The following is a 25,629-nucleotide window of genomic DNA, read 5'->3' as shown; positions in this document are numbered from 1 at the left end:
CACACCTGTTTTTGCTGTGTGTATGTATATCCACCACCTGAATTTGCAGTGACATACTGCAGGTGCTACTATAATGTTAGGCTATAATGGATTATGGAACTTCACTGGGATCCCTATTTTCTCTACTGCAGGTTACTCAGAACAGAATTTTTTCTCTTGCATATGCCAGGCATTTTTTTCTATTCATGCAGTGATTGATAATCAGCTCAATTATCTGATTCAATGGTAAAACTTGGAAAGTCTCTTTCCAAAAAAAGAAAAGAAATCTGGATATCCTCCAGAAAATACATTATCCTCTTTTCTATTCATCAGGATATAATTTCTCACCAGCACTGTTACAATTCATTACTGTACTGTTTAGCATCTCTGAAAGAAGTGTCTAAACCTTTCTGTTTATATATCACAGGAAAGATCTGTATTTTTTTTTTTCAGTGTGTGAAGTTAGAATGAATGGGTTTGAGATTGAAATCTTTCAAATCCATTGTCATTTACATTTTCTTGACCCTAAACAAAAAAAAAAACATTTCTAGTTTAGATCCCTTCAAAGAGTGAAAGAGGAACCTCATTAAGTTTACAAAACTTAACCTCCTTGCTTTAAAAGAACCATGGAGTAGTTTCTTGGGATCTGATACAAGTACTTTACAAAGATGTGTTAATTATATGATCTAAGTTTACATTTGTTTTATCTTCATTTTGTGCAGACCACAGCATACTCATTTCATGCTGCCTCCTTACAAATGGTTATTACAGCAGCAATTGACGTTCAAACCAATTCAAGTCAACTTTACACTGGACTCATGCCTCAATAGCATAGCACTGTCCAGTGTACTCCATACAAAAAAAAGATGAGCCCAATGACAAAGAATGAGAAAGAAAATAACTCATCCAATATTGGAGATTTCTTTTAGAGTAATTGCTAATATGTGTCTGTAACAATTGTCCAAGGAGAGAATTTTCTACTGAGTACAAATCCTGTTGATTTTCAGCAAGATCTATGTGTATAGCTCCCTGGGGTGTTTGAAAATTATTCATTTCAGTGACAATAAAAATCTTTGTACACTTTCTGTTAGACTAAATAGCAAGCTATGAGTTTGTTTAAAGGGGTACTGGGCTTAATGGAAATTTGCAGAGATCATACTTGTACTCCCAGTGTTTGGACATTACAGTACCACAAAAGGCAAGTGGCCATGTCAGCAAGTTTTTGGGTATTAGTCTACCTCTGAGAAAAATTATTGCATTGCAGGACACTAGAGACAGCTGTGAATGTTTTCCTTCATATGAGGTAAGGACAACCGAGGAAAATGGATGAGATTTTTCTTCATTTCTGTCAAAGTCCATACACAAAGAAAACATTTCATTTTTGAACAGGGTATGAAGCAACTTGTCTAAAATAAACAAGTCTGGCTTAAAAAAAATCATGTATGAGATGACAAGGACTGCTTCCAGCATCTATAAGAAATGATTCAATAGAGTGTGGTAAGGTACATTTGAAACGACGGGACAAGATAAATATATCTGTGTGTTACCAGCTTCCACTGACTCTCCGAATATCAAATCTAAGTGTAATGTTTTCTTCTGCTGTAGCTGGTCTAAAACAAGATCTTCTGTGACCAAACCTTTAGAGGAAATGGCTGGGAAAATGTATAATTCTACTTGTGAATAAATAGCTTGTTTTTCAACCTTGGTGATCTCAGTTAAAATTCCTGCCTTGTGAAAGAGTTAATTGTTTTAACTTTCATGGCCAACAAACCCAACCTGTGTCTTAAGATTTCTATGGTGAAGAACCCTTATTTCAGGGTTAATGAAAAATACACACAAAAATAAGTTCCCCTCACACATCAGGACAGCAGACTCCCAAACTGTCCTTCTAGGGATACTTGGTGCGCTGCTGCATATACACACCCCCTCATGAAACCAGTGTTTTTGTTGTAGTTGGACTTCCCACTGAAACAATGACACATATTTTGTACATTTTCAACAATAGTGCACATCCAAATGCCAAATGCCTATGACCTGGGGCTTTGCAGCTCAAAAGCAGCCCTCAGGCACAAAATCTACTGTTGGGGTAGGGAATCACCTAGGCTAAGAGGTGACTGGTAGTGTAGTGAAATTCATGTTCTATCTGCCTATACCACATCCACACATAAAGAGCTTAAAGAGGAACAAGCCTGATAATTAGCTATAGAAGCATTATTAGTAGTCATGTAATAATCGTATTCTTTACTTCATGGACCATATCAGAAATATCTGTGAAGATGAACTGAAGCTTCAGCTCAGATGGAGTTTCTAAGGTGGATATTCCAAAGTGTTTGAAATTCCAGGTTTAGTCATGAAGCTCAGAAAACTCAAAAGGTGACTAAGCAGAGGTCTGTAAGTACCTACACAGGTAAAAGGCTCTCTGATGCAACAAACAAAAGCACAATAAAATCCACTGCAAGATATCCTGGGGGCAGAGTCTCATTTGTGGTGAAATAGAACACATTTCCCACAAAGGTGGCAAATATGAAGGTACTGAAAGAGATGTCATGAGAATGCTCTTCTAACAGCACTGGCTGCAGACTAACAGCAACTAAATAGAAAGGGATACTATACTTCAAGCCTTTTTTCTAAATAGTAATGTAAGAAATAGCTCAATCCCTATTTATGAAGTCTGTGGAGCCTGTGAACAAGATGTTTGAAACAGCACAATAATCGGAGGGGAAAGCTCACATCTGGGGAAGAAATAACAAGGAATCTGCAGAGAACAAGTTGTTCCATGAGCACTGGAGCTACCTACATTTGGTTTCCACTGGACACATATCTTCTAGTTGGTTGACTTTTAAATGAACATGTGTAATCTCACCCTAATTGAACATCCAGTAAGTGCTGGAAAAACCCCCAACTTCATCTATTGCTCCTTGTTTGAAAACAAATAATTCACAAAGGAAAGAAACTTTAGTTGGGGAGGGGATTCTCTAGTATCTGAAACAACAAAAACTCAAAAAAAATGCCTTTTTTTTCCCCCCCAAACAGTTAAGCATTCATGAAGTGCTATCCTGTGTAGATTTTTGTACTTTAGTAAGAATTCAAGTGATACTTATCTTTTCACTCCCTCCAGTGGATATACTAATAGGATATTTGCTTTTCAGGAGAACTTTTTTCATTATTTATTAGGATTTTAATATGATTAAGAACTCTACTCACAAACAAGTCTGATTCAAAAAGTGAAGATAGGTAAAGATGTTTACATAAACCTTATTTTCTTAGGAAATCAGGATTTAAATAATTCAGATATGCAGAAAGGCAGAAATAACCTGAGGGACTGGGTAAACTTGGAATTCACAGTAGTTTCCCAGCTGATTAGTGAATCTTATTTCAGCATTCCTTGCAGTGGAAGAACGAGTATCCTGGGAAAACCCTAATATTATTTCTGTGATTACCACACCACCATATACTCCTTAAGGAGTCTGTGATCCATGTGAACAAAGCAAAGAGGAAATATTATTTCTATTTTACAAACAGGCAATTCTGACACTGTTGCCATTTACGATATAGATTTCTCTGCATGTTCAGGGACATGTGGCTTAATCTCCAAACTCAGATTTCCGGATCTCTATGCTAATGCCTTAAGCACAGAACCATTTTTCCTCCAGGACATACTCAGGGATACATGAACTCTTCCATGTGAGTAATCTCAGCAGGGAAAGGCAATACATCTCTGCAACAGAACATGGTATCTGGCAGACTGCCAGCAAACCCAGCACTGGGGATATTCTGGATGTCATTTATAAAAGAGAATTTATGCTGCCTGATTAGGTTCCAGATTTTTCTCATTGTGGAGTGCAACAAGATAGAGAGACTAAGAAAAGTAAGTGCTATGTAGAAATCAGGAATATTGGGTGAAAGATAAAGGCACAGTTGTTCTTCGCATGCTTGAAATAGGGCTCCACTACCTTGAAAATGACACTGAAAAACTACTGGGAGGAAAGTTTTGCTATATTAACTGTTCAATTTAAGGAACTGTAACAGAATAAACTTAAGGTTTTATCATGGACATATTCAGAAGAGTACTAATGTCCTTTTTTTTTTTTTTTATGTGTGTGTGACAACTACTGTGATCTATTTTAGGGAATGACTCAGCTTTGAAATAAAGTAAGAGCATGCCTCCTAAGTATGTCACACTCTTCAGGTAAAAACCTCCTTTAATATAGATTGCTGGCCACATAGTGTTTCCCCTAAATTTGGGTTCTTTTTCTTCCCTCCAGCTCACAAGTGGTTTTGTTTCCTTTAAAATGTGTACAAGTGATAAATCCACTATGAAACTAAAGTTTACTAGAAAGACTTCCATTGATTTCAGAGGGACCCAAATCAGATGCTGTTTGACTACCAGGCAGAATGAACTTTATCTACACCAGAAAATACAAATTAAAAATTACTAACCAGGAGAAAATAATTAAAAAGCTTCCTGTCCTGCCTTTTATACACTCAGAAAGATGCCTAAACAGAAGAGAAAAAGGAAGGTGTTACTTCATTCTGAATGGAAAAAAGTAGAATTAACTCAGGGTGGCTCCACTAATTGTCTGCTTCAAATGGATTGGGAATTATGCAGCCCAAGGAATTTTCCGATGTATGAGCCCTAGAAAAAACTACAGTAGTTCACTAGCCAACTCCATAAACTGGAAGCATCAGTTAGTGAAGATTCTGAGGTTAATGACTTATTTTGTTGCTTCTGTCTTTTTATCACTTAATTGCATTAACTTTAATGTGTTTCTAAGTAAACATCTCCTAAAAATACCTTCTTGTGGTTTAAATGGCTTCTAAAATATCTATCCCAGCACAGTACATCCCAATTCCACCAGGCAGCTGGAGGAGTAGCTCCAACCTTCCAATGATCTGCTTCTCGACACAAGGCTCAGGGGAGAAGGAAAGGCAACTCGGTATTCTTCTTCAAAGCTTCATGGGCAGTTTTGGAGATCAGAGACATTACTGCACCTTAGCCTGGGACTGCTCATTGGCTGGTGGCGAGAAAACTTCCCAATAATCACGAGCACAATTCAAGTGGCATGAACAACCCAGTGCAGCACCCTCATCTTCACCCATAAGGAGATAAACTGTTTTCCAGGTGTCCTGGGTTTATCTGGCACTTTTTTTTTTTTTTGGTAGCAGGCATGGGGCTACAGCAGTACCCCCTGTGAGAAGCTTCTCAAAGGCTCCTCTGGCTCCATGTCAGACCCGCCTCTGGCCAGGGCTGAGCCCATCTGCTGCACCTCTGTGATAATGTATTTAAGAAGGAACCTGGGAGGGGGTTGGGACTTGTGAGAAGGGCCCACACAGAGGTCAGTAGAAGGAAGAAGGACGTCAGGGAGGTGTGCTGGAGCAGACCCCCCTGTATCCCATGGTGAGATGGCAGGGCCACCCTCCCTGCCACACATGGAGGTCTGTGGTGGAGCAGAGATCACCTGAAGCCTGAGGAGAAAGCCACTCCAGGACAGGCATCTGTGCTTAAAATAGGCCGGGACCCTGAGGAGGGAAGTGGTCCCCACTGTTGTGGTTTGGCACTGGGAGGACTGCACCACGCGAGTGTGACCCACACTGGAGCAGCTCCGCAATGGCTGCGGCCCGCGGGGAGGACTCATGCTGGAGGTTTGCACAGAACTGTCTGCAACGAGGTGGGAGCCAGGTGGAGCAGGGGAGGAATGTGCAGCGTTCACCCCCCTGTCCCGAGAAGGAAGGAGCGGCAAGCTAACTGTAACCCCCATCCCCTGCACCCCTGGGGGAGGAGGTAGAGAGATTAGGAGCATTGCTGAGCCCAGGAAGAAAGGAGGGGTGGGGGACGTGTTTTTTGGATGTGGTTGGTGCTTCTCCCTGCCCCACCTTGTCTGGTAAGTGTTGTCTTTGTTAGCATTTGAATTAAAGTGATGTTTTCTTTTTCTTTCCCCAATGAGTTTGAATTCTGCATGTGACCATAATGGGTGAGTGACTCCTCCTAGTCCTTAGATGGATTCTTTGAGCCATTTCTGCTCCATATTCTCCTTCCCATCTGATGGGGGAAGGGGTGAGTGAGCAGCTGTAGGGTGCTCAGTTGCCCTCTGGGCCTAAACTACGACACCAGGGTACCAAGCAAGTGCAAAAGCAGTCCTCTATTTCCCAGTACTGCTGCTGTGATTAGAAGCAGGAAAACTATTACTACATTATATAGAACACATGCAGGAATTTAAGAATGGTAGCTCTCATATGCAGGGAAGTTACACTTACTCCTAGCCCTAGTTATAGTGTACTTCCTTCTCACTTTCTCCAGTGAGGAATGGCTTCCTTAGCTTCTACAGTTTTATGAAGAATGAGCCCAAATATAAAAACATTATTAAGAATTATATAAAGAGATAATAGATACTCAGATGCTACCGTCTGGTCCTTAAATCTGTTACTTTGTAATGGGGAAGAGTGAAATAAGACAGTTGGCCTTATTAGGAACACCAGTGGAGACTGCAGATCAGAAATGAACAAAATCCTTTATCTGCGTTTTCCATTTTTGAAGCAGCATTGGCCAGCTTCCATCACATTAGTAACACCAAAAAGTGATGTCATTTTGCACTGCCCCCACCCTTCTATTCTCCCTTCAGGGAGGATGCTCTGCTACTGGGAATTCACAGATCTGTTTTAGAAACCTGCCATCCTCAAGAGCTAAAAACCACAATTTTCTATTTTTACCTCTTTTGTGTCTGGAAGAGGAGGAAGATTCAGATGCCTTCTATATTTAAAGATGTCTTTTCCATGCAGTCTGTCAAAACTTCTCTAGGGACCCACTCCTCCCTGACACAAATAAATTCCATAGGTACAGAAGGAAGCTGATGCACATACTCTGTTCTGCACAATCCTTGCAACAGCTGCTGTTTTTCAGTGGAAACAAAAAGCTATTAGGTATCTCCAAGTAAAATAGACAGGGAAATCCCAGAGCCAATCTTTACGAAGATATATTAGACAGTTAATCGTGCTCTCTGAAAGCTATATAAGTAAATATATGCAGAATAACAGGCTGAGCATTTGATCCTCACTCTGTGCATCCAATTTTACACATTTTAGGGAAAACTCCAGAAAACATCTGTGTGAGTCAGTCTCGAATCATTTCTACCTTCCTAGGACAGTATCCTGGGTTTGAATCTGTTTTTACTCAGTTTTAGAGGATCCTAAAAGAAATTATAGCCTTATGATGCCACAGTGCAGTCAACACTGCAGCACTAGGTCCTTGCATGAGCATAACAACCGGCAATTCATTCATAAACTTGGAAAACTCTGTTAAAACCTCTAACGCAAGTTATTTCTTTGCAGTCACACCCAAGATATGTTATTTCCATCAGTGATGTGTTCTGGGACAGAGTTTTACATGAAGACATCCGTTTTTAGACCTTGTTCAGAAGGAGTGCCACCTACTGGCAGCAATAGCTGTTTCTATTTGTTTAATTACATTCATCAAGATTTCTAACCTGTGTTGTTGTTCTTTCAAGGCAGCTTGCTTCAAGTCCAGATGACAAAAATAGGCTTCAAATAAAAAGGAGCATCTCAAAAATCTGGAATGGTACATGACAGGTTCTTGTTAACACCCACCTGTACATGATGCTGCTGACTGACAAAGAACTCCCTAACATCATTATCAACAGTCACTCTATCAATCTTTTCTGAAAAAAAAAAAAAAAGGCAAATCAGACAAAAATGTTCACTGTCTGTGGGTAATCAAGTACTGAATTCAAAAGGTGAACTAGAAAATAAGCAAGAGCACCAAAAATCTGTAGAAATATGTATAAACCTGGACAAAGACAACAATCTTCTATATAAAGGAAACCAAGTACTACAGGATGAATAAAAATACCACTGCATTGTAAAGTCAGCTGCATGGCTTCATCAAAAAGTCTTCTGGAAAAGATTTACTATAAATTACATCTCTATATACGAGCTTCATAAATGAACTATAGGATTTTAAGATACAGATACATTTTGTCTTTCTTTTGTCAGGTCGGGAGTCATTAAACAGAGATTAGCTGGATAAATAGAGGAAGTGATTTTTAAACTGTTTGCAAACTTAATGTGAAGAGCCCAGCCTTGCAAATTATCACGTCTAATCAGAGATGCACGCTTCACTGCTCCAGTAATTGTACTAGTATTAGTCAAATTCTTGTTGTCTCCTCATTAGCCATGAAAAGGAGACTCAAGATGTACTTCATTAGAGTATCCTGAATATAAATCGTTAGTGTAAGGAGGAAGAGATATGTTACACACTGTGCTGTATATAGAAAGAAAAATATTAAGAACATAAAACACATTGAATCATTCTGGTGTTACACCACATAAACGACTAACAATCAAACCCCTCTTCTCTTTTCATTTTTACTGTCTGGATCCCCTCTTTTATTTGCATTGAGACCATAGTACTTGAAAATGTAATTTACAACCAATGCCATAAAAAAAAAAGTGTGGTGTATTACACAGCCATTCCTATTTCCATAGGCAGTAGAACACAGTTTATTCAAGAACCGTGTCTTTAGCAGACATTTGGTAAATTCTTGACTACTGAATAACAGGTAAAGGTGATCTAACTCACATTAAATGTAGGTCAAATCAAAAGGTTGTTCCTTTGATCAGAAAAGCATTTAAGTACTTGCTCATGCCCTTCTTGATTCAGCAATGCTCTTAAGTACACGCCTCTAAATCAAGAGAATTTAAACACACGCCTAACATATGAAGCATGTGCTTAAGGGAATTGGGGTTTGAAAAAAAAACAAAAAACCACACCGTTCTGAATAGGATTTCCAAACAGGTTTATTAGAAGGGTAAAAGTAGAAGCATTCCAATAATTTCTATAGAAGCAGAGGCAAAGCAAATTTTCATGTTTGTTTTTTTCATAGCTATTTTTGTTAGTGCGAATCCAAGTCTGAAATATTTGTATTACTCAAAAACAGATAAGGAAAGCTGCAAATGAACTAGGCAGGTCACCAAAATGCTACCAATAAATGCCTTCTACCCTCTCTACTTTATCACAGATTAAAAAGAACCAGAAAGCAAATAACATGCAAAAATATACAACACCAAATCATTATGAAATCAGATGTCTGAAAACTGGTCTGAGCCAAATCTGGTCTAGCATTTGTATGTGTGGAAGATTTGGCATGAGGGCAGTAAGTAATTCAAAAGGGGAGTTAAGTCCATAATGTAATGTTCAGTAACTCTGCTTACTTCAAGAAAATGAACTGGATTTCTTGGCCTAAGGTTTGACCCCCATTCAGTTGAGTCCTCTCAGAACACAATGATATCCTCACCCAACTTGAGCTCTATCCCTCAAGACAAGAATCTTAATTTTATTATTATTTATGTTAATTTATACAGCATGCAGGAACTCATCCTGGAAAGGACCCCATCCTGCTTGGTTAAGACATCTTGGGCAAAAAAATAATTCTGAAATACTTCCTGTTGCCACTTTGAACAATATTAAAACACTTCAGCAACCTTTCATGCAGAATTAATTAAAATAAAAACCAGCCTCCATAATGCAGCAGAGCCCTAAAGTGGTTTTTGGAATTTAATTAGCCTAACCTTCTTTTCTCTACATTGGTACTGCTCTATAATAAGTGCAAATCATTATTAATTCCTTTGGTGTTCACTGTAATAACATTAATCATGATGAACTCTTTTGGTAGTAAAGTGTATATAATATGTAATACCATAATAATTTAGCATTAACTTGAAATTAATTTATAAAATATACTATTTGTCACTACACACTGAACATTTATAAAATTCCTCCTCATCATTAGTATTACGATAACTTGCATAAAAAAATACATTGGCAACAGACTTGAAGTTCATAAATACATTCAGAAAATTGAGTGAGAGATGTTAGTGATCACTTACTTTGCATTTTTTCCTTTAAAAACGATAGTACAGTCATTTTAAGAAATAATAAAATATGATCTCTTGTGGAAAACACCTGAATCTTTTTTCATTAATAATATTTGTGCAACACAGATTCTAGTTTAAAGCTGATTAAAGTCTGGAATTTAAAAGATAGTTTGAGGATATGTAGTAAAGGATAACTTAGCCAATTAAATGATAAGAGAAACACATACAGAAAGGATTTTAACTGTAGTTTGGATATGCTGAAACAACTAAGTGACATGTAAGAGTACTGCTCCACACCAAAGAATGGGCCAGATAAATTATGGTAGTAGGAGATGATAGAATTTGAATTATTTGGCTTTTGGTAAATTATTCTTACTTTATGGAGTAACCATGAGATGTTGAGAGTTGGTTTGTTTCATCAGGAAACATTAGCAACATGATGTTACAGGCCAGGTCACACGTTATTGAAGTTAATACCTTTGACCACTCTCCTTCACCAAAGATATTACAGCTTAAATCACTGCCCCAAAGCAAGGGTAAATAGGAAGCTGCCCACTGATTAAAATTGTCTGGATAGAATAGTTGTTATACATAATTTTGGGAAGAGTTGTTGAAAGGAGGCATTTCAGTGCTGCAAACTGAAAATGAAAGCAAGGGTCAAGCCCAGGGTGTCTGCGGTACTGGATCCCCAAAAGAACTGTGATACAATTTCTTTGGTCTGGCATTAGTTGAAAAGCCTGCTTATTTGAAACAATAGTTTCCCAATTTCTTTGGTATCTATGGAATTTAAAATAAAATCAGAATTTGTGCATTGTTTGTAAATAAACAATTCTGCATCAGAGAACATCTGATCATCAGTTCCTCTCCCTATTTGACTAGCCTAAACAACACTAAATTATATCTAGTGTCCTTAGACAGGCATTTTTGTGATTATGTGAAAAATACAGCACAACAATTTCCAATAGATGGGCTTTGGAGCTTGCAAAAGAAGGAGAGGAAGGTACAAAATAAAAGAGCTTGTCAAGTGACATATCTTGTTGCTACAAATGGGAAAGTGATTAAGTTTAAGACGCTATCAGGTACTGCACATATACAAACATCCTCAGTGAGTGATACTAATGGCAAAACAGTTTTGTCTTTCCACAGATGATTTGTTTTCATCACTGGACAATGCAAAATCTCTGTATTAAAAATTCAAAGGATGCATTTGGAATCCTTTTATCTGTCTGTCTTAAGTATTTCTAAGGTGCCAATCACTATATTATCTAAACACATTAACAGAGTACCTGGCTTTTACTAAATAAAGAGATTCCAAAAGAATTCAAGATCAAAATACTGTCTCAGCCAGCCACAGAAAGCCCTTCTTGGTGCTGGGAAAGGCTTCTCACAACAGTTCTGTGGAGTTCTCTGGGGCAGAGTCTAGACAGAAGCAACACTTGCACTCCATTTGCAGGGCCCAGAAGCTGACGAGAACACATTTAGTTACACAGCCTACAGATCTGCATACATTCTGAAATTACTTACATTATAGTTTTTGGACTATGCTATAGCTGAAGTAAACTGTGTGTGATAGTGAAGCAACAGAACATGTAAGCATATGCTATGAGTGGGAATGAATTTAAGCTTGTGTTTATATACTTGGCTGAATCAGGCCCCTCATCACTTGGCCAGATCTTCAGTGTATTTTACATCAGCATTACCTCAGCAGAATTGCCTCTCCTTTAATTTAGTACGAGTAAAAAGCAAGAATTATGTCCCATAAATTTTAGGTGTATTGACAGGACTTTCCCCCTTAAATGAAAAATATTAGGCATGTCTTTTACTTTATGTAATTACTTTTCCATAATACAAGGTATTCATTATGAAAAACAGTTATTTAAACAATTTATTCTAGCCTAATATTTAAAACTGTATTTTGCTCTTAAAAAATTATTAACTTAATTTACACAAAAGGAGACTCTGCTTTGGAAAAAACTCAAGGACGCTTTGTCTCCTCTATTTCCTGCAATGATCTAATGATGGATAAAACAGAGAAGGATCAGATCTTATCCTGGTATAAATTGTTAGCTGCAAAACTTGCATCATAAGTATCTTCCTCTTTTATATTAATGTTAATTACAGGATAAACTCTAAGAAGTTACTCCTTAAAGAAGTATCAGCCATGAACCTGTGGTTCAGCCTACACTAAATTTGTATGTAAAACGTACATTCAGCTATTTGGTTACATACAATGAAATGAATTTATTTCTCCCCAAATCATAACATTTATTTTTTGAATTCAGAAAGAATTTTTTAATAATGTATATCAATACCAAAATGTCTTACAATTAAGAAGTCTCCTCAGGCCTGCTATTTAAAATTGGAACTTGACTGAATTCCATTTATGATCACTGTCAGTGATAATTCACCGTGTGCTGGAAACAAAGAAAAAACTTACAGCTTAGAAAAATTATATTCTTCTCCTTGTATATTTGATATTTAAATAAGTTTTTTCCTAGTCATACTGGAGAGCTCTTTATCATTCTGCCTCTCTCTGTGTTCCTCTCATCAGTACTGGAATTTAACCACTGGAATTGGACAGGGACAAATTTCAATTAGTCTGACCCTCATTATGAGAGCTATCAGGCTTCTTTTGTGAACTGCCACAGCTCAGCACTGGCCTAATTCCAGCACTGCTTCCTATGCTTTTTCGGTTGCTCGCTCTGCTCTTTCTCTTAATCTTATTCTTCATTTTTCACATGCTCTTTTCGCTATCATTTTTCCCCTTGCAATTTGGATCACTTCTGTATCCTTCCTCTATCCTTCTCTTGCCTCCTGGATCCAATATCTAGCTTTCAAACCTCACTTTTCTTACCCTCCCTTTTTTCTTTTCAAGTTTTCCCCTTTGATGAAGGCCCTTCTTGTTCTATCAATCAGCATTTTAAAAAGAAACCCCAGCAAATTTCCTTTCTGTAAAAACTGAGACTTTCTTTAAAGAGACCATTTTTTTTTCTTGCAACTCAAAATATGCTCCCACAGATACTACAACTTCACTCAACTCAAGGTCATAAAGAGTAGCTTATGTATTTTACCAGTCTAGTGATTTTAAGTGTTTATTCTCAACAGAAGTAAGCCTGAATTAAAATTTCCAGCACATACCAGAGATCACAGGTATTGCTCCAAACAAATTACTACTCAAATGACTTCATGACACTGTCATTCCAGGAAAAGGGTATTTCTAGGTATTTTATCAGTCCCAGACAAGCAACATTTGAAGTCCTAGTCATAATATTTTATATACTCTATAAAAGTACCTTTCATCCTCAAGTATTCTTTCTTTTTTATAAACTATCCCTATGTAAATGTTTTTTTTTGGGGGAGAGTTGTTGGACAAAAGTATCCCAAGTAGAAATTTTAGTCAAATATATGGGGTTAGATTTTTATAGAACAGATTATGTAGGATCACTGACATTTCTGCAATAAACAGAAAGCTTGTGATTCCAAGGCTCAGTAGAAAAATATCAAATTGCTTAGAAATTTTGCAATTTTATGATGTGGAAATAAATCAAAATATAAGTATTTAGGACTATCTTTTTTTTTTTTTTTTTTTTTAAAAACGAAGGATTCCTTGGAAGGCATTCTTGACAATTGCCTGTGACTTGGAACAGCCTTTTGTGTGTGGAATTACACTCAGAGAAAAAAGATCAGACAATTAATTACATGCAGAAATTGGGCCAGGTAACATTCATGCCACAGTCTCTTTACATAGTACTAAACTCGTGCATACATGAAAGAAACAGGAAGCTTCCCAAAATTGTTATATCAAATTCTTGCCCAGGGTAAATGAGCACAGCTCTTTTGTTCATTGAAAGGAGTAATTTATATGACCAAACTGCTATTTAATCACTGATTAATAATATAAGAATCACAGTTCACTGCAAGACATTATCCTCCCATCTAATTTGCCCCTGTAGTTTATAGGTCTGACTTCCAAAGTAGAAGATAACCATCAGTTTTCTACAGCTTCCATCTCTTGTCCATGCTCAGAAGTGGCAGATTCTCCATCCAACAATTAAATTATGGTAGCTGTGGCCAATTATTCTGGCTGGAAAAAGTACTTGGATGTCTCCAATATCAACAAAACATTACCACAAGCTCCTTCCCTGCACTGCCATACTGCACAGCAGTGGAGCAACTGGGCTCTGTATTCTCTCTATCCAGGCATCGGTTTCTCTTCTCTGAGATCAAGGGAGTCACTTGCAAGATCACACATGTGTAACACACTGGTTTAGTTCTATAGAGAAACACAGTCCTTCAGAGAACTGTGACTTATTGCAATCTGTGCCCAGAAGACACTTCCCACAGCAGGACTGTGCCCAACACCTGGGCTGCTAGATAAACTTGCCTGGGAAACTTCAGGGTTTCTACCGACAAGGTAAATACTCCTGACAATAAGTCTACACATTATGATTTCATAAGCACAGATTGCTCCTTGCTTTTAACCAACCTGTGGTTTTTCAGAACTCTTTGTTTGTCTGCCCAAGCTCTTTTGAGTGTTACACCACCTAATTCATTAGCAGCATTTTCATGTATTCCCCATATATTCATACATTCCCAGCTACACCAAAAGGAAACTCAGCAGGTTGTTAGCTAAAAACCACCTAAAAAAGGGAAATGGGTTGCTATTAGTTGCAGGGTGATGGGGGAGGAGAGATTAATAGTGGTTTAGCCCCAGCCTTGGCTCAGCTTTTAATAATAAACTAATTCAGATAGTGAACATACTGAGATTAGCAACAAAGCTGGAGTACCAATACATAACAAAGATCAACGTAAGTCAATTTGATGCTGTCAATTCACATCTTTTTAAAGAGCCATGATGGAACCAGGAGCTTAGAGTCACTTTCAGTTCATTCATCCAAACCATAAACACAAAGGCCTCTGGATGCTGCACAGGTCTCTGTGGTGGCTTTTGTAGGTGGGAATCACAAAATGAAAGACAAGCTTCACCTATATTCTAGTGAAGCAGCAGCATCACTCACATCTCCTGTAAATCTACTGTGTCTGTTAACATAATGAGGAGAATACTGTCTTCTGCCATCGGAAAAAACATTGTTATAAAGGCTAGAGTTGATTCACCAAATCTAGTATTGCCTCACCAGAGAGCAGTCTGGCTATGCCCTTTCATTAGATTTGTCCATTGCATTAAAGGATGTTAAATCATGGTCTTGTCTAACTTCCTCAGGCTGCTTTTGAGGATGAAGCTAATGGTTTACTGCATGTTTCAAAAACATTGGGTTATGAATTATGCCACTGCCTAGGAAGCCTCAAGGAGATTATCTTGATACGAGCCCAAAATTTAAAATTAAATGCCCTCCTATGAGGTTACAGAATCTCAGCACACCTCTACAAACTAAACCAAAGTTCAGATACAGTTGGGCTTTTAACACTTCAAGATACAAAACTCTCTTCCCAAAGCCTCACCTACCCAGCAAATTCCAGCTCTTCCTCTCACTGCTACTACAGAGAAGCTGCATACTCACAACTGCAGGCATCTGAACAGTGTTTGTGAGAATAAAATAAAAGCATTTTGTGCATTCCCATCACTCTTGCTTTACAAGCATATATAAAGTGTCTTTCTAAAAATTTGTCAAGGATAACATGCAACCAGTATGACATCAATACTGCATCAGATAGGAAAAAAACCCACTGGGTTCAAATTGCCATTTCTTTGATGCATAGGAGCAAACCAGACAGAAAATACCAGAGCAGTTCTTACCAATACTCCCAATGACACTTATAGCCTATCATAAAAATCATCATATTTCCTCCTATCTTGCTCTAAAACATCAGACCTTAGCTTCCATTCCAAGTTCTTGCTTACGATATGATATTTGTTGACATTCTACTTATGTCGAGGGCTCATGCGCCTTGGAATATGTTAAATTACAGCAACACCTTGTGTGATTATTCCTGTTTCCAGCCACGTAAGGAGGGAACTACAGAAAACAGTACCAGGCCTTACTAAGGAAAGCAAAGAACAATCTAAAACTGATGCAAGTCAGCTACTTGGGAGAACACATGAAAGCTTTTTGGAATTTTATGCTATATTATTAAAAAAAAAAAAAAATCCCAAAAGTTTAGAAAGAGTTTCATTATCTTTCCTCCCTCATTATATCCTATGCCCCTGCTTACCTGAATCACAAGGAGACTTATAGATGGCTTAGCTCTCTTTTTCACTGTTTATATTACCTCTTGCACCTGCTCAGAGCAGGTGTCAAGAGTTCCCATTTCAGCACAGGTGTGAATACTTACATGAGGCTCAGGCAAGGAGATTGTGTGAGGGAAGGTTTGTTAGTTCTGAGAGGCCCCTGGATTTCTTTCTAGAGACACTATTTCTTTGAATTTAAGTAGTTCAGATATATCTCAGAAATCCTGACTCAGCAGAAAGTTGTCCAAACCAGAACCCTAGCTCTGAACTTCTGACACAAGTGATTTAGAAGAAATGAAAAGAAACTTCATAATCTCATAGAGATGCTAAAATTACTGATAGATTCCTTCTAGGTTTTCAGATAAGGAATTCTTCAAGTGTTTCAAACTGGAAGGATGAAAACAGTCTCTACCAAACTATCTCCTCCTAAAATCACAGCTCTTATTTTGCAGCCACTATTGTGCTTTTGCAAGCTAACAGCGTTACTTGGGAGTTTTCTAATCCAAAGGTTGAGCTGGATGCTAGAGAAAGGACTAAGGCAATTGACTCAGTGAAACTCATTTCAATTCCTCTTAATTTCTTTTAAGTTGCACCTTCCTAATCCATTCTCACTGTTGTTGAGGATTTCCCAGCCCCTTGGTGCTGCTGCTGCTGTTTCCCTTCTGCTGTCCCCTGCCCCACCCTGTCTTGGTGGCAGCTGTCACACAGTTCTTCCCTTCCAAAGCTGCACGCTTCTCTCTCCACTCTGCAGCAAGCCTGAGCAGCACTGTAGCAATAAACTCCAGAGTTTAATAAATAATCTAATCTAGTGGGTGATAAAATTCAGTTTAAAAATCATTAAAGTCTCAGTTTAACTCTTTTGTGTTAGGTATTTTTGAACAGGGGAGGATAAAGGAAGAGGTTTCCTTAATTTTGTTGCAGGTTTTTTTTTTTTTTTTTCCAGTCCAGTGCTTTAGACAAATTATTTCCCACAGTGCATATGAGATGAAAAAAAAAAAAAAAAAAAATAGCTACCCTACAGTAAAATTATAGGCAGTGCATTTCTTCTTAATCAGATAAATTATCGCCAGCTGACTGATGAATCCACTCCGGAGAGGGCAACATGACACAGTTTACAACCTTAAGGATTACAGTAGTCCAGATGCTATCATCCTAATTGGAAAAACACAGTGTTGCCAACTGTCTATGTTAGAAAATGGGAGGCTGCGTTATTATTATTATTTTTCCTTAGCCTCCACTCCTTTCTTTTCCTCCACATAGCCAAGAACTATTAGATTCTTTGTATAGTTTTCGTCACTGAAGTCTTTTTATCAGCTCAAAAAGACAGCCTTTTTGAGACAACATTAAGTCCCACTGCATAGGAGCTCAGAGTTTCCATTCCCAACACTCTCATTTTCATATCATAAAGGGGAGGATAACAGAAAAGCCTTTTCAAACATTAAAGTTCACCCTCAGAAAGTGCCTGAGCTTAAACCACCATGTCAATAGAACAATAATTGCGTCATATGTGATAGTTCACAAACAGTAATTACAGTGAGGGAAGGGAAGAGGGATAACTAAGTAGCTAATGTAATCATCCACAAGTCAGGAACTTTCCAGTCTGCCTTCTCTGGTTCTCCTCTTACCTGTGTGCCCAGAACAGTCTAGAGCACTTCAAAATTTTTTATGTAATTACCTCATACTACTGTGAAAAAATACATTTTTCTATTAAAAGAACACAGGGACTTTCAGAAGCATCTGATAAGGCACCGAATTAAACTGGCAAGGCTCAAGCTAATGCTCTAGCCATTGTTCCTTCTTTCTGTCCTTGGGTGAGCCACTTAAATCACACTGTGTCTCAATTTCCTATCTGGAAAAAAACTTCTTAGATTGTATACTACGTCTCACCAGGTTTGACCATTTTGTGGGGAAGGTACAGTCACAATGCTTAATTATAAAAGTAATTCTATTTGCTTTTATGCATATGAAGCAGCTGGTGAAAACCTTCCTTAGCTCTGTCCCTCCTCAAAGTATCCAGCATTGATTTTTCCTAGTGCCATGGCCAGTTTGGTAAGGAAGAGGGAAGAGGAAGAAGGGGCTTGAGCCAATCTTTTGATGCAGCCAGTGATTTAAGGGAGTCTGTTCACATGCAGTTCAAATGCAGTTCTCTCTTGCAAGATTGCTAAACAGAACAACACACAGCCACTGCTGGAGTGTAATTCTTAATCCTGCTTCAGAGGATAGGCAGCTAGAATAAGCTCTGAAGATGGGAGTTTCAGCAGCATCCAAGGGAGTTAAGGACAAACCTCTTTGATGTCTTAGTGGGATTTCTGTTCCCAAATTCCCTAGATACTTTGAAAAAAAACTTTGCTTTATATTTTTAATTCCTTTTAGAATACATGGAAGAAAGGTTGCTTCTAGTCCATCTTCTGTGGGATCAGAATTATCTCGCAGTATTTCCTAACAGGAAATCCATCAGTCACAACTGCCTAATCCCAGCCAATTGAATTGTACAGGTTTCTTTGTAGAGGATACAGTAAGGGTAGGACAAACCAGTGAGATGTTTTGCGGGCTGGTGGGACCTTTATGGGCTGATGGAATTTTTGTTACTTTTGATAGGAAGAAAGGAGACAAAGCTTTCAGTGCTGGAGGCATTCTGGAAATCTGCTTGTAGGTTAAACTGGAGTACAAAATATACATGAAAATCAAAAAATAGATACGAGAGCAATTAAAATCAGATATGAACTATTAGAGGGGTAGAAAAACGCTTAGTTTAAACAGCATAAAATTATATAAATAACATAAAATAGAATAACATAACAAATTAACAAGTCCAAAATGTAATGGTCTGTAGGTTTATCCCTGAAGTCATAACACTAGGTTACTCATGCCTACTGCAACTTCCATACATGACTTTGCATTACGGCTCTTTTAGTTTTTATGTAATACGAGTGTGGATGTAAAACAAGTCACCAAGTCACTCTTTCTAACCTTTCGAATTCTCATGTCCTCATCTCAAAATGAGACAGAGAGTAGAACTGAAAAAGAGAGAAAGATGTTTTAAGGGATGGAATGGTTTTCATACAAGTAATGATTACAGCTCTTCAACCTGGAAGAGAGATAACTGAGCGAGTGTATGATAGAGATATTTAAAACATGAGTGGAATGGAGACAGTAAATAGAGAATCAATATTCATAGTGTTTTTCCAACACAAGGATTACAGTACATCAGATGAAACTAGCAGGTGGAAGGTTTAGAAGAAAGAAAAGATACTACTTTGTCATGCAACATAGTTAAGATTTGCAAGGCCTAACAACAGGGCACTATAGGTGGTAAAATTCACATTTGTTCAACAAATTATGAACTCATAGAAGAAAAATCCATAAAGAGCTGTTGAACAGGAAAACAACACATTTAATCACAGAAAGACTGAACTGCAAATGGCTGAAGGCTGGGAGACTGTGTGGACAGTGTTTGCTTATTCTGCTCTTATGCACTTCTATGGGTGCTAATGGTGTCATGGGTGACAACTGAAAATCCTGTCTAGTCCTGTCTAGTATCCTGGGTCAGCATGGCCCTTCTCAGATCTCTGTTTCTGAAGTTTCAACATGTGAAGTCATTTGACCGCTCTAGAGTCAGGGGTGATGGGCCACATTTGACGCTGACTTGAGAGGAAGCCTTTGGCACAAATGTGGAGTCTTGCCTTCAGCTGCAGTTCAGTTCTGTGGTCCATCCTCCAGTCATCTCTATCCCACTTGTCTGGTGTCAAAATGCTGAGCTGCATCAAGCACATGAACCTTTGAAGGGAGACATGCTACAAACTGTCTGACAAACATCCTGAGATGTGAATGTAGCACCAGAGGAACACAAGAGCAGTCAAACATGAAACTGAAACAGAGGCTCAGAGATCTGACAGAAATGCTGTCCATGTGCAGAAGTTGGGTTTGGGCCAGAAGGGTGAGCAATGAAGCTGCAGACACAAGTGACTGTATAGAAACCTTCTTATTAAAAGGAATAGAAGATCATGATAGATAATTATGCTCTGTTTCTCTCCTTATTGATGGATTTAGAAGTGAGTAAACTCATATATATTCCTTAATATTTCCATATGTAAAAATGTAGCTAATGTATTTAAGCTTTCAGGGTCATTTTCTCTTTAATTCTCCCCACCCCTTCATATGTGGCAAAAAAACATATTGTGTATGTTCTAATTAAACTTCTGCCTAATCACTGAAAATATGTTTTAAAATTTCACCCCTGTTGGCACTACAAGATTGGACAGAAAGGTCACTGGGTGACAATGTTGAATACAGAGTCAGTGTAAAATGGAATGGGGGACATTGTGCTCTCTGGGAAAAAGATGAGCTAGTGATAATATAATCAGTTCAGTGTGACTGTTTGGCTAGGAGGTACATTCAGATCAACTGTCTATCCTACAGCCAAACAATTTTCCCTTTTTTTGCTGCATTATGTTGCCAAGTAAATCATACTACAGCATGTTGGTTCTCTTCACAAGATGTCTGACATCTGTGTCTGCATTAAAGATGCCAGCTTGGTTTTCTGTGAGTCTGAAAAGCCACAATAAATCCAACACTTCACACCTTTGCTTGCTGATTGATGGTGTGCTGTATAACTACTGGGATTTTCTTCACTTTATTATAAAATACCCCAGATGAAACAAGAAAAAAAAAAAAAAAAGTAGGACCTCCTTGTACAGATATAAAATAAATCCCACAACTTTAATTTTATATCTTTGAGTTATGAAGACCAATCAGAGGTCATATACTCCTTTTGTCATTAGCTGGAATGGGAAATATTCTAATTAAAACTTCCAGAAGAAAGCCTTTTGCAAGTTTTCAAAGTTCAGCAGACCTGGGATCTTATGAAGTGCTTAATAATGAAAAAATTCTATGGAGAATTTTAAGTCAAGGAAGAAGAAACATGCCATTTCTTAATTAGTCTGTAGCCTGTTTCCCCATTGGGTAACCCCACCTCTCAAAGCACTTTAAGTAAAGCAATTTGCATGTAGCTTCTTCTGCTACATACACATCTTTGGATATTCACTGCATGGGTGTTTGATTTGGCATTTGAAAACCATTTAGATTCAAGAGACAAGGAGGAAGAAATCACCCACCACTCTCGCATGGACAGTAACCAGTAGACATTTTCATTTTATTACAGCCAGTAAACACAACTAGTAGCCTTTGATTCATCTTCAGTGTTTTGTTAAAACCTTCCTCACTTACTGAGAGATGCATATTTGAAGATTTTACTATTGGTTTCAAAGAGGAGCTGTACAAACCTTTTAATCTGGAGAAACATACCTAACAGAAAATACATATCCTATCTATTTACTTTAAAAGAAAAAGAGAGACTGAAAGAATCAAGACAGAAAAAAAGGTACATTTAGGGAATAGGAAAGACATAAGTCTAGAAAGACAAATCAGAAGGAAATATTGTCAGTGATATTTTCTTGAAGCATCCATGTTTCTCAGCTCTCCAACCATTTGTATAAGTTACCATATTGTTTTCTGTATTTCCCATTTTCTTGTGTAGTCTCTTCCACCCATCATTCCTGGACCAGAACTGATTGCAAAAGGGAATCAACATAGATCAGGCTTTGCTAAGGCTTACTAAGACCAATCCAAATTAAAACTCAGCCACTTTTCATGATCAGAGTGAGATCTCTGACCAAATCCTCATGATCTCAGTATCTTTTGTGCTGCTATTTATCTTTCAGCCTTTTGTTTCCCCATTTCTTTTTTCTCACTCTCTACGTTTTGTCTTTCTTATATATTCATATTTTCCCTTACTTTTCTTCCTTCATGTTCACCCTGCAAACATAAATTAGAAATGCAAAAACGTAATCTGGAGTAAGCATCATTAAAAGGGATTTAAGAGTTATTAACTAATGGCAGTGGGACCAACAGCACACAACCATGGCAGACACTAAGAAACAAGAGGAGACCTGTGCCACTGTGATGGTTCTCAGTTATTGATGTCAATCCAGTCAGGATTTTTCCATCTGACAGCTGTGTTCAGAGGATGAAGAAAAATTTAGCATATAAAGAGATTTTAGAGCCTTTTAACTTTCCTTGCACCTAAGTCCAGGTCCCCAGCTGCTGTAAATTGGCCTGCTTTAGTGGACTACATAGAGTGTTCGGGAGATACATGGAGGAACCAATCTTTGGTACATGATGACATGAAGCCTTATTACTTCTACAAGAAATAGGAATGATGACATATATTCTTCAATGCCATCTACTGGCACTTTAACATTGAATTCTTAAAAAATATCTACATTTAACGTTCTTATAAAAAAAAGGGTCTATTGTTTAGCCTTCCATGACTTGACATAGAGAAACATGAATCCAGATTGCTTGTGACTACTGTCCTAATTCTTCCTGTTACCTTATGAGCTGTCTGAGGGATGCCACAGATGTTTTTCAGTGTCAGGAACAACTGAGCTATTTAAAGGGTTTATTCCACCTTAGGGGATCTAACATTTTTTTTTATTATTCACAAACCTTTAATGCTAGCAAGCATTTCATACACTAACTATACAGTAAAAATATTCTTTAACTGGTGAGCAAGGTGTCCAAGATACTAAAATTTTCAGGGGATTTCCTAAATCTATTTGTATATAAAAACAATGAGAGTACTAATAATTATAACTAATGTGCTTGCAGTCAGTGTTTCACACACAGCCATTAACTAAGTCTTTTCCTTGCTCTTCTCTGTGTCTGTAAGCACAGTGAACAGAATGGACGCTGAGAAGGCCTGACAGGCTTTCTGTGTAGAGAGGAGTTGGTTGTGATGTTACAAAGCAGAGATATATTTGTAACAGGACCAACAGCTGAAACATACAGAAGACTTGTAAGAAGCTTAATGTGCAACAGAGCTTGATGTAGGGGTGAAAGGGAGGGCACTGGGACAACTAGTGCTTCTGATCTCTGCTTAGTCTAGCTTTAACATAATGATAAATGATCTCCAATGAATTCTACATTATGGACTCCTGATTATACTTAAATTATTTTGAAAGCTTAGATTTATGTTAAATTAACACTTTCTAATGATTTCTAGAATAAGGCTGTCTAGTGCTGTCACAGACTGTAAATGAGTTTTTGCAGTATTTGGAGTTAGTCTTGTCTGGTCCATATTCCGTGAGAAATTTATCAAGAAGCTATGCCACTAAGATTGTTTTCATACTTCTTCCACTTGAGAGGAGCATCAAGGACGTTACTTAATATTACTGGCACTTATTGTATTCACCCTTTTGTATATTATTTTAATTAATCCAGGACAGACATAATTCAGAAGACTTTCTTCAAACTAATCTGACTGTAAGCCAATGCAAATTATTAACCTATTAATATTTTACATTTTACAGAAACACTTGAAACACTATACATCAAAATCTGCATTCACTTACCATTGTCCTTTTATAGAGAAGCTTTTTTTTTTTTTTTAAGTCAGCAGAGTTAATTCAGAAGGAAGATGTGGCCCTAAATCACAAGGGACACAACTAGACTGAAATTGCTTAAATAGTACAAGAAGATTGGAATAGTTTGTGACATGTAGCATGTCATTCCCCATTGTCTTACATCTTTTGTAGACATTTATATCAATACATTTATACCAATGTTTGTAAATGGCAGACACATACAGGATTGTATTCCCTGGAAACCCTAAGATACCAGATCCCATTCTTACAGATACTATACAAAGAAATGGACTACAATTTATACCCAGTTATTCAGCTAAGAAAGACTAATGTGAGGTTCAGATGTACACAATATTCATATCCTTTTGTATGTGAAAGCTGCTCCTTTTTAATAATAGTGCCTCTTATCCATATTAATATATAAAAATTGACTTGCATTTTTAAAAATTTATTTGGCCTTTCTCTGCAATGACTTTCTTAATTTTATGAAGATGCATTGATTCTTTAATTTCAGGGCTGAATTCAGCCTAAATCTTTTCAGGAAACTGGTAGGTTAGGAACCCATAGATGTTCTCTAAGCCAAATGGCACAGGTCATCAGTAAGCTCCGAAGAGGAAGAAAAAGAAGAGAGAAGAAATTTTAAGGTAAAGTGAAATGGTTATTTGCCAGCCTACCAATGACCCCATCCTGACTGCATTTTACAAGCTCAATTCCTCCAATTAAAAAAAAAACACAAACCAAACTATATTTTCTGAATACATTGGATATATTTCCTGTACTCTCACCAGTGACAGACCTGCAGAAGTTCAGTGACTGAGTTTCAGAAGAAACACACACTTGTTGTTGTTGATTGGAAAGACTGAAACTCATACCAATAGATTTCTATCATGGAGAAAACTGACAATTTTTGGTACAGTGTTCAATGGTACTATTCAGAGTGTTTCCAGCTGGGACCTGACTCTAGCTGTGCTATAGCTAGGAAGTCAAAAACAAGCTAGTAAGTCAAGAACAATCCTTGTGCTGGCTATCTAATAAGCTCAAAGATAAAATCAATCAAAGTTCAAGCTATTGGAAAATCAACTCCTATTTAGGAATCTCTAATTTAAAACCTTTTTGCAATTGTTTTCAGGCATGAAGCTTTCAAGAGGGAGCAGGAAAGGATGTATCCTGAACTAAAGATAGTAGTAGAAAATGAACCAGAGCTGTTGAGTCTACCAGCAGAACCACCAAGGGAAAGTACCAGATGTGGACACTGGTAGAAACAGTGTATGACCTGGCACAGTGTCTATCTGGCACAATGCTTTATCGTCAGCAATTTGGCACAACATTATTTTGCTCTGTCAAGCAGTCCTTGTGATGGCAAGTGAATTGTTCCACTAGAATTTAAATCGGGTAGAATAAAGGGGAAAAGGAGGAAATACACAGTGTTCCTCACAAGTAAAGTGATAAACCGATCTACTCTAAAAACATTCAGGCTGAAATCTGCCCTTAGTATAAATCCATATAAATTCAAGGATGAACTCAGGGTGAACATTGCTACCTAGCCTCAAATTAGAATAAAGATTCTTAAAAATGGAAAGCACAACAACCTCATTTCATGAAGCTACACAGATTTACATGCACCTATCATTTATTCCCTTCTCTTGATTAGAAACTATTTAACTTCTTTGTGTCATTCCAAATTCATTTGGGCTTTGCAGTTCAGGAGATCAGCTAAAATGTGTGCATAAATTTTTATGTAAAGATGAAAAAGAAAAAAAAAAAGAGAAATAAAAAAGTATGGGTAAAAAAAACAGAAAAAGCATCAGGAAAAGTAAAACTAATCCATTAAAGATGTAAAAAGTAGACTGAGGCATTAGGATTGCAAAAAGAGCATACCTTCCTTCTGGATCAGGCTTCACCTTCATGAGAGCCCGAGTCCCCCAGAAATGGGTACTTAATTTTAGCTGGATTTTTTTTTCCCCACCACTACAGTTACACTGAAAATTTGTTAGTGAAATTAACACTTGGAATCCATGGCAGCTAGAATCACTAACTTAAAAAAAATTACTCTGAAATGGGTTGTATCATTCACAAACAACTTGTTGATCCTTTGATTTTGATCAAAATTCTCAGCATTTTTAGAAAGACAGTAAACTATTTTGAACTCTC

Source organism: Tyto alba, unplaced genomic scaffold (genome assembly GCF_018691265.1).
Source record: "Tyto alba isolate M040663 unplaced genomic scaffold, T.alba_DEE_v4.0 Super-Scaffold_1, whole genome shotgun sequence".
NCBI lineage: Eukaryota > Metazoa > Chordata > Aves > Strigiformes > Tytonidae > Tyto > Tyto alba.
This window is presented reverse-complemented; position numbering follows the sequence as displayed.